The sequence below is a fragment of the Bombina bombina genome, chromosome 5 (assembly GCF_027579735.1).
Source record: "Bombina bombina isolate aBomBom1 chromosome 5, aBomBom1.pri, whole genome shotgun sequence".
Taxonomy (NCBI): Eukaryota; Metazoa; Chordata; class Amphibia; order Anura; family Bombinatoridae; genus Bombina; species Bombina bombina.
In genome coordinates, this window is record NC_069503.1 from 685,069,810 (window position 1) to 685,089,275 (window position 19,466).

The 19,466-nt window shown below is 41.1% G+C and overlaps 1 protein-coding gene and 1 long non-coding RNA gene across 3 annotated transcripts in view; one reads left to right on the top strand and one right to left on the bottom strand.

Annotated features, from left to right (window-relative positions):
- GMDS (GDP-mannose 4,6-dehydratase) overlaps positions 1 to 19,466 on the top strand; it is a 1,339,054-nt gene that overhangs the window by 961,127 nt on the left and 358,461 nt on the right. The window lies entirely within an intron of this gene.
- LOC128660702 (uncharacterized) overlaps positions 1 to 19,466 on the bottom strand; it is a 133,694-nt gene that overhangs the window by 71,774 nt on the left and 42,454 nt on the right. The window contains exon 2 of the long non-coding RNA XR_008402575.1: positions 236 to 299. This is a non-coding gene — a long non-coding RNA (uncharacterized LOC128660702). The remainder of the gene's footprint in view (positions 1 to 235; positions 300 to 19,466) is intronic.

A 19,466-nucleotide genomic window follows, 5' to 3' on the forward strand; every position in this document is an offset into this window, starting at 1 on the left:
TAAAAAGTGAATAAGCAATACATTATTTCACTATTTATAGCCACTGACAATGTTTGGCAATTTTACAACTTCGAGTCCTGGTCATTGTGCTTTTCAATGTAATTTATTAAGCAAATAAAACTACTATTGGTAATGGGTCCTGTTAAAGCAGCAGCACTGCCTGAGTCTCAGGTTTGTATAACATTGAAAGTTGCCTAGTACCTTAAATGTCTGGACACTAGTATTTTACACTTACTTCATGGGTCTGGCGCTGTTTATTCTGTCCCGTCATTCTTATGATTGGGCTGTAACCAGTCACCCTAAAGGGGTGGAGCAGAGAGAGAGAGAATAAAACGCTTTTTACTCTGCAAAGACTTAAATCCTGGTTTTATGAGGCATGGCATTCAGCAAAGCCAGTTAACTGAGAAAGTGGCAGGACATTATTAACAAGCGTTGATTTCAGAATACCTCGGTAACATGGCACAAGTGAAGCACTTATGACTTAGCATATTTGACCAGCAGTAAGATTATACTTTCTCTGGTAAATGCAACCCCAAGGTAAATGCTCAGTTTAATTAAAGGTACACTCAACTCAAAATTAAAGGGATAGTAAACCTCAATTTTTTTTCTTCATTGTTTGAAACATCATATCTAGTTGTTTAAATCAACAAATAACACCTATTAGCCATTTTTTTAAATTTACATACAAATTGCAATTGAAAATATATATGCTGCCAAACCCTTATTTTCAGTCATTATGCTGCCAAATTAACAAGTTCTACCTAGGTAGAACTAATATGGCGTCACGCATGTGCATTTACACGAACTTGTTTCAATGCATGCGCATATCGGAATTCTCTCCTAGTGTTTCAGCTGCCGTGTCATTACCATCTCACCGGATGCCGTTGAAGAGTCGCTTGATCAGCGATTAAGAATGTATTGCACATACGAGTGCCCACACATTAGATTGCGCATGCCGAGATTGAGGAGAGGCATTCATTTAAATATTGTAATTAGCTGTTCAGTGCTGCAGTGCCATTGGAGGAAGGGAGGGAATACATTATGTTACTCCAGCCTACATCTATGGGCGGCTGTTACGGCTGTTTACAGGGAAAACTGTTGTATAATTTTCTTAACCATTAAAGCTTCATTTTAAGGTAAGCTTTAATAAAATGAAACCTTAACTAAGTGGTTGTGTATTTTTTAGAATGCAGCAAAGTAAAGATGTTTAACCCTTTAAACTTTTATGATTCAGATAGAACATGCAATTTTAAGCAACTTTCCAATTTACTTCCATTAACAAAATGTGCAGTTTTTTATATTTACACTTTGTTAGTCACTAGCTCCTACTGAGCATGTGCATGAATTTACAGAATATACTTATATGCATTTGTGATTGGCAGATGACTGTCACATGATACGGGGGAGTGGAAATATACAAAACTTTGAGATTTGTCAGAACATTTACTTTAGCTGTGGATTGTTAACAATGTATGTTAATACAGAATAAATCATTAACTTCTTCCAGCTAATTGAATATAGGATATTAAATATATATGACAAACACAGACATATACAGCAATGAGTACTTTTATCTCTCTTCAATGGGTCTTTCTGATGGTTGCGGCTCTTTGTGGAGGGTTGCATAGTTTTTGTATGGGGAGCATGGTTCCTACATGTGCTTACTTACCTCAATGTAAATACCACCTTGGGCAAATACCACTATGGCCTAAGCAGATGTAGATTTCAGAAAGGCATTTGCTAGGTGTAAGGTCAATATAAACCTTATCAGTGCATTATGGGACCATGTGCCTACTGGTATACTTCAGGGTACTTTGTCCAGGAATGGAAACTATAATATTAATAATTATTATAATTATAATGTGTGTCACACTTTTTGATTTGATGGCTTGACAGCTCAGTAGAATCAATCCTAGACACAAAACACAATGCAATTTCTATAGTGTTAACACTTTGCCTTTTTGAAGGGGCCAATCTGGATTTACAGCATTATGCAAGGTTAGCTACTGCCATTTTGTAAGGGAAACTTGCATTGTTTTGCAGAATCTTATCTCATCACTCATGTTGAGGCCAATGACAACAGATTTGAAGCAGAATTGAAAATCTCACCATTTTCAAAGTTAAATTAAAGGAAAATTGGCAAAATTAAGCCAGGAAGTATATTGCAGTTTCTTTTTACTACTCATAACCATTTTCTATTACAATCTCAAGCTGCCACATTTCCCTTTAAGAACTTCCCTAACAAGCTATATGAAATAGTAATTGCATGCACATGCGTTAAAACTTAGCAGAAGGGCTTTGTAAATGTAAAGACACATTTCACAAACAAGTAACTGTTTAGAATTTGGCTTATTTTGCATTCTTTACATGTGCCAAAAAAGTTATAGCATGTAACGTTTTACTACACTAAAAGACACCCTGACACTGTACAATGGAAGTGCAATCTCCGGATTTAAAGGGACATTTAACCCATTTTTCCAACTTAATGGGAGGAGAGTCCACTGCTTCATTTATCACTTGTGGGAACTAAGAACCTGGCCACCAGGAGGAGGCAAAGACACCCCAGCCAAAGGCTTAAATACCTCCCCCACTCCCCTCATCCCCCAGTCATTCTTTGCCTTTTGTCACAGGAGGTTGGCAGAGAAGTGTCGGAAAATTGGAGTAGTCTCTTATGGAGGGTAGTACTCTTCGAATTGGGACTGGAGTTTTAAGTAACCTTGTCAGCCTCTCAGTGAGAGCATGGGCAAAAGTTAGAGTCCGGAGATGCAGGGAGTGTCGTCCCTGCGAAACCATCCCAACTCATGATAGCTCCTTAAGCAATCAGCGTTGACGAGTTTCGCTGCCTGCTTTCTGCACTCAAGTCCATGTCAGGAGCGATGCTATTAACCTGTCACACTTGAAGGGCCGTGTTCCTGTTTCACGGCATAGATTCTGGTAAGATCGTTTCATTTATACACTTATGATAACGTATGAAGACAGGGTCGTTCTGTATAGAACCAAGGATTAAATATCACAGTCAATATCGATGCAGCCTCTTTTTGGTGCGTTTTTCTCGATAATGAAGGGGCGGTCCTGCATGGCACTTTGTTACTAGGTGTGGCCTCTTCAACTTCCTCTTTCCTGATCAGCATTTGCGGGAAACGTAATGGTTTCTCTGTGGTCCGGGTCATAGGAGGTGGTGAGTGCCCAGGCCATTGGTGTATAAAGGTGCCATTTAATTTATCTAGTCCATATTAAAGGCTTAAGCTATGGAGGATTCTGATTTGTTAGAGGATACTCCCTCTTTAACTAAACCCAATACTTGTATTTATTGTGAGGAGGTGCAGGTTGAACCGCCTGCTCAACTGTGTTCCACATGCTTTGACAAGATTGCAATGTCTAAAACGAATAAAATATTTAGTACTACTGAGTCGTCCACCTCTGAGGACTCTCCGTCCCGTGAGGTGCGTTCCCTACGTTCATCTCAGATTACACATGCAGCTCCCCAGGGCCCTACTAATCCTCCCGAGGGAGAGGCCTCTTGGCCGCCAAACTTCACTGCCCAGTTGAGAACAGCAGTATCTGAGGCCTTCCATGCCCTACCACATCCTGCGAAGGGAAAGACATAGCCTTCTGTCCCAGGGGTCATCTACTCCGTTGGATGTCTCTGATAGATTATCCAATGATGAGGACGTCTCCGATGCTTCGTTGGGCGCTCTCTCTGGGACAGAATTGGCATTTTCTAAACCTCCGACTACGGAGGAGCCAGATTTTAAGGTCAAAATGGAGCATTTGCGCTTTTTACTGAAAGAAGTGCTTACTATGTTAGAGGTTCCGGAACCGAAACTTCTGGAAGAAGCTTCAATCCCTAAGTTAGGGTTTACAAGGACAGGGTGGTACCTCAGACCTTCCCAGTTCCCGTTAAGATGTCTACTATTATTAAAAGGGAATGGGAGAAACTTGGCTCGTCCTTTTCTCCCTCTAACTCGTTTAAAAAGCTGTTCCCCGTTCCGCACTCTCAGAACGAGCTATGGAGGGCCATTCTTAAGGTGGATGGAGCTATCTCCATGCTGGCTAAGCGTACAACTATTCCCCTCGAGGATAGTTTGTCGTTTAAGGAGCGTATGGATAAAAAGTTAAAATCCATGTTGAGAAAAATGTTTCAACTCATGGGGTTTGTTTTTCAACCTGCAGCGACGATTGCTGCGGTGGCTGGAGTGGCTACCTACTGATGTGACGCACTATCAGCTATGGTCGAGGTGGAGACTCTCCTCGAGGAGATACAAGAAAAGATTAAGGCCTTAAGGGTTGCTAATTCTTTTATCTGTCATGCAAACATGCAGGTTATTCCACTGAACGCTAAGACATCAGGTTTCTCAGTTCTAGCCCGCAGGGCTCTATGATTAAAGTTGTGGTCAGCTGACATGACTTCCAAGTCTAGATTGCTATCCCTTCCTTTTCAGGGGAAGGTTATCTTTGGTCCAGAACTGGACTCTATCATATCCACGGTCATGGGAGTCAAGGGTGCTTTCCTTCCGCAGGTTAAGAAGAACAAGCCTAAGGGCTCTACTTTTTGTCCCTTTTGTTCAGACAAGCCTCAGCGCCAGCAGCCTACTGCGAAGACCGAGCAGTCAAAGGGATCTTGGAAGCCAGCTCACTCTTGGAACAAGTCCATGCAGAGCAAAAAGCCTGCAGAGTCAAAGTCGGCATGAAGGGGCGTCCCCCGATCAGTCTCTGGATCACATATGGGGCAGACTATCTCTGTTTGCAGAGGCTTGGACGATAGATGTACAGGATCCTTGGGTTCTGGAGGTTGTCGCCCAGGGTTACAGGATAGGGTTCAAGTCTCATCCGCCCAGGAGCAGATTCCTCTTGTTAAACCTATCTTTAAGGCCAGAGAAGAGAGATGCCTTTCTTGAGTGTGTGCGGGATCTCTCCTCTCTCTGAGTTATTGTTCCAGTACCTCTAGTGGAAAGGGGTCTAGGGTACTATTCAAACCTTTTAGTGGTCCCAAAGAAGGAGGGCACGTTCCGCCCAATTCTAGACCTAAAATGTTTAAACAAGTTTCTGTCAGTCCCATTGTTCAAAATGGAGACGATCAGATCGATTCTGCTCCTACTTCAAGATGGGCAATTTATGACGACAATAGACTTGAAGGATGCTTATCTCCACGTGCCAATCTACAAGGACCATTTCAAGTTCCTAAGATTCGCATTTCTGGACCAACACTTCCAGTTTGTGGCCCTATCGTTAGGTCTGGCAACTGCCCGAAGAGTCTTTACGAAGGTTCTGGGAGCTCTGCTCGCGGTAGCGAGAGCCAAAGGTATTGCGGTGGCCCCTTATCTAGACAATATTCTGGTCCAGGCTCCGTCCTGCAGTCTGGCGGAGGCCAGGTGTATGGAGGTGATTGGGCTCATGGTATCCAGCATAGATGTCGCTCCATTTGCTAGGTTCCATCTCAGACCTCTTCAGTTTTGCATGTTGAGACAGTGGAACGGCTATCACTCAGATCTATCCCAACAGATTTCTCTGGACAACCGAGTGAGGGTATCAATCTCTTGGTGGATCCGCCCGGGACAGCTGTCCCAGGGGACTTCCTTTTTGAGGCCATCCTGGGAGATTGTGACCATGGACGCAAGTCTATCAGGATGGGGTGCTAGAAGGGCACAGGGCAGGTGGACTCGAGAGGAGTCGACTCTTCCAATAAATATTCTGGAACTTCGGGCGATATTCAACGCTCTGAGGGCTTGGCCCCTCCTGGAGTCGTCCCGATTCATCAGATTCCAGTCGGACATTACCTCGGTGGCTTAAAGGGACACTGAACCCAATTTTTTTCTTTCTTGATTCAGATAGTGCATGCAATTTTAAGCATTTACTCTTATTATCAAATTTTCTTCGTTCTCTTGCTATCTTTATTTGAATAAGAAGGCATCTAAGCTAAAGAGCCAGCACTTGTTTATTGGTGGGTGAATTTATCCACCAATCGGCAAGAACAACCCAGGCTGTTCACCAAATATGGGCCGGCATCTAAACTTACATTCTTGCTTTTCAAATAAAGATACAAAGAGAATGAAGAGCATTTGATAATAGGCGTAAATTAGAAAGTTGCTTAAAATTGCATGCTCTATCTGAATCACGAAAGAAAAAATTTGGGTTCAGTGTCCCTTTAATATTGTATTCTCTATCTGAATCATGAAAGAAAATATTTGGGTTTAATGTCCCTTTAACACTACTATACTCTAGTTACCCATTCATAACTGCCCCTAATTGGCTTCAGCAGAAAAGGACACATAGGTTACAACATGGCAGCGGCCATTGCTTTTTGGACACTAAAATTGTAACCATTTTTTTTTCAATATTTTATCACCTAACAGACTGGCAACCTGTGTTTGTGTGCATCACACAATAATAGCCCAGAATCCAGTGGCAGAGCCTGTCCTTCCAACTAGTTTTATACAGGTGGCCCTCGTTTTACAACGGTTCAATTTACACCGTTTCAGAATAACAACCTTTTTTTCCAGTCATGTGACTGCTATTGAAAAGCATTGAGAAGCAGTGCATTTATTAAAATAGCCAGTAGGTGGAGCTGTCCGCTTGTGTTGCAGCAAAGCCAAGCAAGCTGAAATTAATCAGTTTAACCAGACCTGAGCAATCGAGCAGATTTTAAAGGAACAAGATCTTCCTGTCTATAAATCAGTCCAGATTGGAATGCATAGAAAGAACTGTTTGCAGAAAAATGCAAGTGAAGTCTGTGTCGTTTGATTATTTTATTAGGTTTATAATGCTGTTTAGCAAATGTTTTTGTTCATTTAACTTATTTTAATGATATATTCTGTGTTGTGTGATTATTTTATTATGTTTATAATGCTGTTTAGCATTTCAAGTCTTTATTTCAAAGCTTTAAAAATAATGTATTAGGTGTTACTTATGACAATTTTGAGAGGGCCCTGGAACCCAACTCCCTCACTTCCCATTGACTTACATTATAAACTGAGTTTCAATTTACAACGGTTTCGATTTACAACCATTCCTTCTGGAACCTAACCCCGGCGTAAAGTGAGGGCTACCTGTATATAGATATAGATATAGGCACTAGAAACAAAGATTCAAATAATAATATATTTTTTGTTAAAGTTACGTACATAAGATAAAATGCCTCATGAATTTCAAGAGCACATGTTCCTTTTCTTCAAAATCATATGCTTCATATACATGTATGTATGTATGTATGTATATATATATATATATATATATATTTTTTTTTTTTTTTAAAGGGTATATGTCTATATGATTAAATTAGTAGAGCATATATTCACTAATTTAAGTTTTTTAGTTAGAGTTTCTGACCCAGAAGAGTTAAAAAAAAAAAATTAATGAGTCTTGATTAACACCTCTGTAGTGTTTTTCTAATTATTGCAGCTGTTTCTCTGAGGTCCAATAACATTTTTCACTGTAGGTTTGTAATAAAGTGTCTTGACAGTGTGTGTGTAATATGTGTATGTATATGTGTGTGCGCATATATATATATATATATATATATATATATATATATATACACAGTTGTATGCAAAAGTTTAGGCACCCCTGATAATCTCCATGATTTTCATTTATAAATAATTGGGTGTTTGGATAAGCAATTTCATTTTGATCTATCAAATAACTGAAGGACACAGTAATATTTCAATAGTGAAATGAGGTTTATTGGATTAACAGAAAATGTGCAATATGCATCCAAACGAAATTAGACAGGTGCATAAATGTAGGCACCCTTGTCATTTTGTTGATTTGAATACCTGTTACTACCTAGCACTGATTAATTGGAACACACAATTGGTTTGGTGAGCCCATTAAGCCTTGAACTTCATAGACAGGTGCATCCAATCATGAGAAAAGGTATTTAAAGTGGCCAATTGCAAGTTGTTGTTCTCTTTGACTCTCCTCTGAAAACAACTCTCAAATGACCTGAAAACAAAGATTGTTCAACATTATGGTTTAGGGGAAGGCTATAAAAAGCTATTGCAGAGATTCCACTGTGAGGAACATAGTTAGGGCATGGAAGACCATGGGCACAGTTCTTGATAAGGCCAGAAGTTGCAGGCCAAGTAAAATATTGGAGAGGCAAAGGATGGTGAGAACGGTCAAAAACAGCCCACAGACCACCTCCAAAGACCTACAACATCATCTTGCTGCAGATGGTGTCACTGTGCATCATTCAACAATTCAGCACACTTTGCACAAGGAGAAGCTTTATGGGAGAGTAATGCGGAAGAAGCCTTTTCTGCACACAAGCCACAAACAGTCGCTTGAGGTATGCAAACACACATATGGACAAGCCAGCTTCATTTTAGAAGAAGGTTCTGTGGACTGAGTTATTTGGTCATAACAAGGGGTGTTATGCATGGCGGCAAAAGAACACAGCGTTCCAAGACAAACACTTGCTACCCACAGTAAAATTTGGTGGATGTTCCATCATGCTGTGGGGCTGTGTGGCCAGTGCCGGTACTGGGAATCTTGTTAAAGTTGAGGTTCGCATAGATACTTGAGAATAATGTTAAGGAATCAGTCACAAAGTTGAAGTTACGCCGGGGCTGGATATTTCAACAAGACAACGACCCAAAACACTGCTCAAAATCTACTCTGGCATTTATGCAGAGGAACAAGTATAATGTTCTGAAATGGCCATCCCAGTCCCCAGACCTGAATATCATTGAAAATCTGTGGGGTGATTTGAAGTGGGCTGTCCATGCTCGGCAACCATCAAACCTAACTGAACTGGAGATGCTTTGCAAGGAGGAATGGTCCAAAATACCTTCATCCAGAATCCAGACAGTCATTACAGGCTATAGGAAGCATCTAGAGGCTGCTATTGCTGCTAAAGGAGGCTCTACTAAAATATTGATGCAATATTTCTGTTGGGGTGCCGAAATTTATGCACCTGTCTAATTTCGTTTGGATGCATATTGCACATTTTCTGTGAATCCAATAAACCTCATTCACTACTAAAATATTACTGTGTCCTTCAGTTATTTGATAGATCAAAATGAAATTGCTAATCCAAACACCCAATTATTTATAAATGAAAATCATGGAAATTGTCAGGGGTGCCTAAACTTTTGCATACAACTATATATATCATAATCTTGGCATTCCTAATATGGTATATTAATGTAATGCCATGTTAGTAATTAATTACCAAATTGGATGCATTAAACGTGGCAAAGTGAGAGCATAGACTCCCTCAAACAATGAAAGAATGCTAAATCACAATGACTGAGATATACAGCTCATAGAATGCTTGGTAAAAAAAATTAAAAAAAAAAATATATATATATATATATATAGGGAGACTAGTATTTCGGCGCTGGACTGGCCGTAATGGGCGGGGTCAGACTGATATACTACAGGAGAATTCTACTCTGTGAAAAGCATTACTGGGCTAAACAATGGTATTGAGCTGGTTGTTAGTTCCTGTGAGTGCATTTCTCTCTAGTCTCCCTATATATATATATATATATATATATATATATATATATATATATTACAGCTGCACGATTAATCGCATATGAAATTTAAAACCGCGATTAATCGCTGTGGTTTCAAAACCACAAGAGGATGCAATTTTTAGCCCCGCCCCCTTTGACGACACCTATGCCGTACAGGAGGGCTGGTGTCTTGTTGAATTGTCACTCTCTTAGGAATTTGGAACCCCGTCACTTCTGGTGACGTCACTTCGCATGCGCAAGAGGCCCAACCTCCTAAAATCAGCTGTTCCAAATTGCACTGTGGCTGATATGGGTTACAGGGAGGGGGGTGCCCTGGGACTTATGTGGGTTGGGGGCTAATGGTGGTAACAGGCGGTGCTTATTATGTTAAAGGGGGTGCTTATTGGTGGTTACAGTGGGAGCTGATGGGGCTTATGTAGGTTACAGAGGGGGGCTTATGGGGGTTACAGGGGGTGCTGACGTGCACTGACTTTAGCAATCCAGCCTTAGCGTCTCTGCAGTACAGTAATCCCTAATCACTCAGTGAAGGAGCCAGTTACCGTGACCGACATTTAACAGTTGTGCAGTTGTTTTTTTAAATTCCCCTCCCGGGGAATTATATATATATATATATATATATATATATATATATATATATATATATATATAATATATGTCTGTGTGTGTAAAGATTCTGTAGTGTTAAATACATTTTTTTATGAAAAATTAAGGTGTTATAATAATTTATAAGAAAATCGTGATTAAATCGCAAAAAATCGTGATTCCCCCCCATTTCGCACAGCCCTAATATATATATATATATATATATATATATATATATATATATATAATGTGTGTGTGTGTGTGTGTGTATATATATATATATATATATATATATATATATATATATATATCTTAAATTGTGTCATGTCCAGATAACAGCCTTGTACTTACAGAAGACTAAACCTAAAACAGACACATTTAAATGAAGGACTGTTTTAAAATAAAAGCTATTATATTGTGGATCCAAAACTGTAAAAAAACTTCTTTTTTAATAGAACTGTATAATTAAGTCATTCTTTCCAAACAATTTTTTTAGCATTATTTCTATTACAATGGTCATCTCTGTTGGTTAAAATATTCTTTCTTGACTTCCGGTGGGCGGGCCAAGGGAGAAGCAGCAGGTGAAGGGAGCTCCGCATAAAACAGCATAGAAAATCAACTTTAAAACCAATTCTAGGCTGCCCTTTACCTTGCTGTCACAACCCCTGTGGCCACGAATAATTCCTTGACAGAGTTTGCTGTCCGGAGTGGAGGTGAAGTGTAAGAGACTCCCTTCACACTTATTACAGGAGCTGTACATCGCTCCCCCACGGAGGTCTAACAACAAGAAACGCTGAAGTGGCGCGCCGCATACATGCAGCTCAGGAGGCTGTAAAAAGACCCGCTTAATAACATAGGCAGCTGGCGGAACCCGGAGGGTGACCGGTCTCGCTAAGGAGACACTTACTGGGAGGAAAGCGCCATCGAGTTCCCGCGTGGATCACAGCCTGCCTCTGCCGCCACACCGCTACAAGGACTGTTCACCGCACTGCCCCGGAGGTTCGGCGTCTGCCAGACTGAGAAGCAGACTTGCCGATCACTGATCCCGACACCAGCAGGCCAGTTTGGGCTAAATACACCGGAGTGGAGGACACAGAGGGAGTCTCGGCTCGCGCGAAAACAGGCGCCATCTTGAAAGCGAGGCCTCCAACCCTCATGGCGAGTGCAGGCTCCGGAGTACAGAGGGGGTAAAGTATCACACCCAAATACTGCTAGAGACACTTTTACCAGCAATAACACCCTGGTTTGTTGGGGCGCATGAACATATTAACATCCCTCTAAGTTATCGGAGGGTATGGAGACACGGGCCCTATTGTAACTCTTGTCACAACATTTAACACATCTCTATGTGAAGGAGACAAGTATCTTTACCTAACGTGTCTGACAGGGCTGCCTGCACAACATACCTCTTGGGTCACTACTGAGGCCAGGAAATTTGGTTCTTAGAGAGCCTTCTATAGGCAGTGCTTAACTTTTGGGTTCATTACTTAGCCCAGCCAGTGGGCCCTTTTCATATTCTGTAGCGAAGTTATACAACCCCTGCCATTTTACTACATTGCCAATTGCAGGCATTGGGCCTGCCCTTGTGCGGGAAGAAGAATCCTTGTCTTGAAAAAAAGGGGGAAAAAAAAAAAAAAGTAAAAAGAGAAAAGTAACAGTGCTAAATACGCAATAGCCCCCAAGGGACACCATTAGGGGCAGGAACCTTGGACTCTGCAGGATCTTCCATAGTCTGAGTTTGTGGGCAAGTTACACTTCAACCTTTGGGTAAATCACTCAGACCTGCCAATTTGCCCCTCTCATTGCATATCTAGCAGTAAAACTGTACCAATCGACGCTGATATCCCCAACACATAGATAAGTGAACATTAGACCTATACCCCCCTGGGGGGAGGCATAAAGGTTGCTGGGCTGATGAACTGGTGCTGCCTCCCACCTGCACTAGAGGGAAGAGGAACTGTTTTACTAATAATCATTGTTGTGCTAAATACATGCATTAACCCATGTTTTTTTCCCATGTTAGGAAACTGTTATTTTTCACTAGTTAACCCACAGTTACTGTGTTCTATATTGATTGTAGGGGGTTTAATGGTTGGCTGATAGATTACTATTGGCATTTACAATTATTCTTGTCATTCCCTGTGGCGTATGGAGTGACATGTAGTCAGTACCCCGCACGCCACTCAGGTCAGCGGATTTGCTCTCTTCTATTTTTACACCAGGACTGTGCAAGTAGCTAACACGGTCACCCTAAGTTAACCCTTAAGAGACCCTTTGTGTCCCCCTACCCTTTTGAAGAGGCATTAGCAAACCGCTGCGCTGACAGGCCTGTCTTGGTACCCTTCTTTCTTGGAAGGAGAAAAACTGTACAATCCACATTGCACTGCCTGTTTACCCCAACATATGGTTTTCTTTACTGACAAGACCTCACAGTCACTTTTGAAATTATTCACACACACTGCTCCATTTACCGGTTAGCACGGGTTTAATAGTCTGCTGTTAGAATACCAACTACATATGTAAACAGTCTTGTCATTTTCAGAGGTATATGGATAAATTCTTAACCAACTCCCCCATGGCAAGTCGTAGCAAAACGGGCTCTGGCAGAAACAAATCTGGAGCCGACCCATCCGGCCTAGGGACTAGCAATGAAGCATGCTCAGAGAATGGGTCACTTGACACACACCCTATTGTTAAGCAGATATCTTTACTGTTTATGCCCAAAATTGACAACCTGCAAAGAGGGGTTGATACCCTCACAGACGATGTTAAACAGTTCTCCACACGTGTAGCAGAGGCGGAGAATAGAATCTCTGACCTGGAGGATTCTAATGTGTCTAACTCCAACAAAATTGAATCCTTAGAAAGACGGGCCACGGCCCTGCAGTTAAAAATAGATGACCTAGAAAATAGGTCAAGACGCAATAATGTGCGCCTCTTGGGTCTACCTGAATCAGTAAAGCAAGCAGATATCATCCACTTTGTTGAAAATACACTCCCCTCATTGTTAGGGATTCCCATTCAGGATCTTAAAGGTGGAGTAGAACGAGCTCATAGAGTAGGCCCCGAGAGGGTTAATGTAGACGACTCGCCCCAGCCCCGGTCAATCATGATCAAATTTCTCCACTTCCAGACCAAAATATTCTTTCTTTTAAAGGGATATAATGCTAGAATGTGTTATGGTAGTTTATTATTATATAGATGTTCATTGTTAAGTGTGTTTAACACTGCAGAGTGGTTAAACACATAGTAAAATCCTACTCGAGTACCACAATGTATTGCTAATGGGCCAATCAGAAATATTGAACACATGTTGCTGTCAATTGCTGGGCATTTCCTGTTAAGGATTGGCAGTGTTTTTGTTCATACTTGGTCTTTGCAGCATCAACAGACTACTGCACAACAAAGTGTATTAGAAAAACAGACTGCAGTATTTATTATTTAATTTTAAATAATTTCTGCTCCATGTGTACATATGCACAGTGCTTACTTACTAATCAGTGCCCACTGCTAGTGTAGAGATCTAGAGCATGTTAAAAGGCTGCTTGGTAGCAGATACTTCACTGTACAGTCTTAACACACTGCCAGCAATTATTTCCCTTTATAGTTCTCCCTTGTCTTCTAATGAGTTATCTAATGGTATTTACATTTCCAAAATGAAGTTTTTATTATATCTTAAAGGGACAGTCTAGTCAAAATTAAACTTTCATTATTCAGATAGGACTTGTAATTTTAATCAACTTTCTAATTTTCTTTTATCATCAAATTTGCTTTGTTATATTGGTATTTGAAACTAAACCTAGGTAGACTCATATGCCAATGTCTAAGCCCTTGAAGGCCGCCTCTTGTCACATGTTTTTTTAATTGCTTTTTACAACAAGAGTCCGATAGTTCATGTGGACCATATAGATAACACTGTGTCCACACCCGGGGAGTTATTTAAGATTTAGCACAGCACAGTACTAAATGCAAGTCAATAGATAATAAATAGTTAGTCATGTGATCAGGGGGCTGTCAGAAGATGCTTAGATACAAGGTAATCACAGAGGTTAAAAGTATATTAATATAACTGTGTTGTTAATGCAAAACTGGGGAATGGGTAATAAAGGGATTATGTATCTTTTAAAACAATAACAATTCAGTGGCACTAATGCTCACATAGTTGGTTACAAGTAATTTCTGCTAAATGAAAATTGATTTCACACAATGACTTTGTTTGGACTGTCTAATTTCTGTTCAAACCACCCTCCTTATCAGTTCTGCTATTAAATATTGTGGCTTTGCCACTATCGGCCTCTGATCAGCACAGTTAGTTCATTTTACCTTCCAAGGAAGTGCGCTGTGAGCCAGCTGGAGCACGAAGCATGTAGGAGCTGGAGAAAGTCATAATTGAAACAGGCGACTGCTCCAGTACAGACAGGAAATATAAGGAAGACTGGGCCCTTCAATGGATTAAATTAGATGTTTCAAATTCAGACAGTATCAGGAAAAAGAAGACTAATGCTAGAAAAAAAAGGTAACAGTGAGTTCATTCAGCCGTGCTCTCTTCCTCCTTCCCATTGCCATAGCACACGGTTCTGCTGGCAATTGCAGACTAATCAGACAGGTCATATTAGCGTTGCTGACTGCAGGGAGACCTTTGGCGGAGGTGAGCAATGTGTGTGGGGGTGTCTGTCCTGAAACACATCCAAACATTAAAACTTACCACTGTTAAAGACTTGAGATTATTTATATATATATATATATATATATATATATATATATATATGTGTGTGTGTGTATATATATATATATATATATATATATATATATACTGTGTGTATATATATATATATATATATTGTTGTTATTATTAAAAAAAAATTACTATGTAGTATCAGTAGTAGCACAACATTATATATGCATAACATGCTGGAGTATTTAATAGGTTTAAATGCTTTTTTTGCTAATAGATATTGCATAGGCCTCTACCGAACTACATACGTTTAGCTAGATCCAAAGAAAAGAATTCTGGTATGAAGTCAAGCTGTATAATTACAGCAATGTGATAACATACTGTTTACTGAGAGTAATGAACACATTACATTCTCAACAGTCTTTTTATAAGGTGTGACAGTGAGAAGAGTGGAATTATGGGACAGAAATTCTATTTCTGGCGTGGCCTGCTAAATGCGGGACAATTAGGATGTCTGCTTTGGTCTCTAGATTATCTTTAACAGTTCTTTAAAAAAAAAATGTACTTCATCTTTTTAAAAATGTTGGAGTTGCCCAAAACATTTTGAATGGGTCTAGTTAGTCTAGCTAATCACAGACTGACTGATACACCATTTGAAGGTAAATGATATATCAAGGCGAAGAGTGTAAAGTGGTAGCACTTATGTAATCGTACATAGTAGTCACACTTCACATGTGCCGACAAGTGAAAAGTGTAAAGAATATTTGTATGTTTGCTTCTGCTTTTTCTTAAAAACATTTAAAAGGCGATTTTATTTTAATTTGCCACAATGTTTTACAGAGTTTGTATAATTACTTTTCAGATTTCCATGTTATAACTGTTCTTAACTGCCCGCAGCTTTAGAAAAAAGATAAACATCTACAAGGTGTATTTTCCTGGACTGCAAAACAATAAAGTTTGCTTACAAAATTAGTTTGAAATGCTTTAAAAGTGAATTTTGAATGCCAATCTTTAGCAATGCAGTGATTAATTGTGGATCTATACCATGCGTATATAACAAAAATGTTTTAACGTAACTATAATGGTATGCAGAGATCTAGTTTTACTTGATTCTGCTTCTGTCTCAGCCTTGCAATATCACTTCAGTTGCTGAGCAGGGATTTGGGGAAGGAAACAGGATTCCAGGAGGAAAAGGACAAACAATGAGCTTCCAGGAATGCTAGGCAAAGTGAGGCTGTCTGAATGCCGTGCACAAACCACATGGGCTCGTTTTCATGAAAAACAGGCAAATCATTTTCAGTACTAATATCACATTATACCTGTCTTTCAGACAGTGCATTGGTGTCCACTTTCAGAAAATTAAGCATGAAATTAGTCTGGGACATGGATACATGACTTCAAGTGTTTTACAGCTGTCAGACAAACATACTTTTCAGTGCTTGAGGGACCCCATTCAACATTCGGGGTTAAAAGGACACCGCTATGACTAAACATGTTAAAGTGAAACTGTCAGATTTCAGCTTTTGGCTGCATTTAAAACTAATTTTAAACCAACCATGTATTGTGTTCGTTATTCTGCCCTAAGCTACATAGTGCTGCAGAAAGAAACCTTGTGTGACACTTTGTGTTGCACTAGTGTAGGAATAGAAAGCTGGTTTCATACATTAAGTGATAGCGCTGGTTTGGGTGAATTGTTGGCACTCTACATACTAAATAGTATAATATGCCACTAACAACTTTATTATTATCTCAGAGAAAATGAGTCTGTTTCTAAAGAACGTTTTAGTTTAAATACATTGTCTGGTACAATGTACAGCAGGGTTAACTATGGCATAGAAACCATATTATGGAGTAAATGTATTAAGCTGCGTTCGTATCTTTTCCATCTATGTGGAGCAGGTTTGCGTTCTGCTGCCACTTATTTAAGAAGCAAAAACTGCTTTTTGTCCCCCTCTGCTGCACCTCTGAATTGGCAAGATCAATTAACCTGTAACTTGCTCATTTGGGGTGATTGACATTCCCTCCTCTAGCGCAATTGGTTGCACCGAAGTAAGGGATGGCATTGCACAAGAAGCCTCTTGTGCATTGATAAATTTTGCTATGCGATAAAACATTGCAGATAGCGATTGCAGGCGAACAGGTTTACTACTTGCAAACCTGTCCGCCTGCATGGATTGTAAATTTACAGCCTATGTCCCAAATTATGATTTACTAGTCCTAAATCCCGTTCACACGGGCCATTTTTTGCAGGGTACAGTGGTCCCACCCCTTGCGCTCTCTCCCTCCCCCTCTCTTTTGCTTTCTCTCCCCCTCTCTTTTGCGCTTTCTCTCCCCCTCTCTTTTGAGCTCTCTCTCTCCCCCCTCTCTTTTGAGCTCTCTCTCTCCCCCCTCTCTTTTACGCTCTCTCTCCCCCCTCTTTTGTGTTCTCTCTCCCCCCTCTTTTGCCCTCTCTCTCCCCCCCTCTCTTTTGCTCTCTTTCTCTCCCCCTCTCTTTTGCGCTTTCTTTCCCCCTCTCTTTTGAGCTCTCTCTCGCCCCCTCTCTTTTGAGCTCTCTCTCTCCCCCCTCTCTTTTGCGCTCTCTCCCCCTCTCTTTTGCGCTCTCTCCCCCCTCTTTTGCGCTCTCTCCCCCCCTCTTTTGCGCTCTCTCCCCCCCCTCTTTTGCGCTCTCTCTCTCCCCCCCTCTTTTGCGCTCTCTCTCTCCCCCCCTCTTTTGCGCTCTCTCTCTCCCCCCCTCTTTTGCGCTCTCTCTACCCTCCTCTTTTGCGCTCTCTCCCCCTCTCTTTTGCGCTCTCTCCCCCTCTCTTTTGCGCTCTCTCTCCCCCTCTCTTTTGTGCTCTCTCTCTCACCCCTCTCTTTTGCACTCTCTCACCCCTCTCTTTTGCGCTCTCTCTCTCCCCTGTCTAAGCCAGCATTTTTTTTTTTTTAAACTAAAATAGTTCTTTATATGTGCTGTGTAGCACAGTGTTGGGCTCTTTTATGAGCCTATTAAGCCAGCAGTTATTATTTTTTTTTTTTTACATAGGTACTGAGTTTTCCACTTGTACAGGAAATTCATGTGTGAGGTATAGCGGAGCGTTGCGCTCTTTTATTAACTTTTTAAAGCCTCGCGCCTTAGCCCGACCCGTTCCTCGTGACAGCCAGATGCTTCTAACTTATCCTCACGCGACTACTCGCGCCACTGTAAAGGTCCAGGGTCTGGAGTCAGCTGTCTCGCGCTGCTGTTTAAATTGCGGAGGTGCGCGTGCGAGGAGGTCTATTCTCAGCTGTCTCATACGCGAGGAGTAAATGTAAAGCCAGGTGTGTGCGCCACTGTAAAGGTCCAAGTGACAGGTCTGGAGTCAGCTGTCTCACGCGCTGCTGCTTAAATTACGGAGGTGCGCGTGCGAGGAGGTCTATTGTCAGCTGTCTCACGCGCCAGGAGTAAATGTAAAGCCAGGTGTCAGCTGTCAATCTAAGGCCAAGTGTGTTTGTCCTACTGCGCATGACAGCTTCAGACAAACACACACTTGGCCTTTTATAATATAGGATATGGCTTGCCACTCTTCCAGCATGACTGCTGTAGGTAAATAATGGGCAGATTATACTTATGATTAAGCGTATGCTTCAGGGGCCCGTCTGTGGCCCCATCTTCACTCCTATAGAAATTACACTGTCTCTACCAATAGCTGGTAAGTACATATGATAAGCCTCCCATTTAATTTGTTTTTCTGGGTCTCCTTTTGTGTCTGCTTGTTCAACCAGCATCTGGGTATGTATGTTTTTAATTAGCTGTTGAAAAGGGGGTGTTTTATTATTTGCCCCTCCTGCTAAGATTAATTGTTTTGCTAACATAATAGATATTTATTGATTTTTTTATATATATATTTAATTTAATAATATATTATTTTCTGCTATCCAAAGCACAAATTAATTGCATAACTTAACATAAATGTATTTAACGATAATTTGATTCATAAAAATTTAGTTTAATATTGGCTACAATTTTAGCTATGTGGTCAGTAAAATCAGTTGTTGTCTGTGACACTAAAGTTCTAAAATGATCATTTTCCATTTGAGTAAAAAGAAGTTTAAGGAGGCCTTGTGTAAATTATTAGACATAAAAAGGTAATGAGATCTGCTTTACCTGCTAACTAAACCCATTGAGTTGTGGTTTCAATTAGCAGTAACAGTTATTTCGACTTCCTGTGGGAGGAGCGTGAAGCAGACGTGCACGCTCAAGCTCTGTGAGAGAGAGCTGCCAAACCACCATACCCCGCCACCATAACTCCTATTGCCGGGGGGTGAGAGCCCTGCCTGGGGAGGAAAAAGGTCATCTGGCAACGGAAGTCTAGCACAACCGATACTAGGCCGCCTGGTACCGGCCACACGCACACGCACTGCACGAACTGCTCAGAGGCACGCCGGAGGAAGACCGCAGTTAAACTACAAATCACCACAGAGGTTGCCGTCAAAGTATCCAAGTGGTGAGCGGAACACGCTGCTGTACACAGGACGGGTGTGACAAACACCACCCGCGCAACTACAAAGTTTACCGCTAAAGCCTCTGCTGCCTAAAGCTCTGGTTGGACCATGCTGCTGCACAATGGCTGCCCGTGACCATCACTAGCAGCGTTCTCTGCCCGGCGCCAGACGGGAGGTGTCTTGCCTGGAGCCGAGCAAGCTGAGGAACAGATGAGGAGGTCGAGCGCTGAAGTCCAAAAACGCCAGCCTGTCCATACGGAAACCGC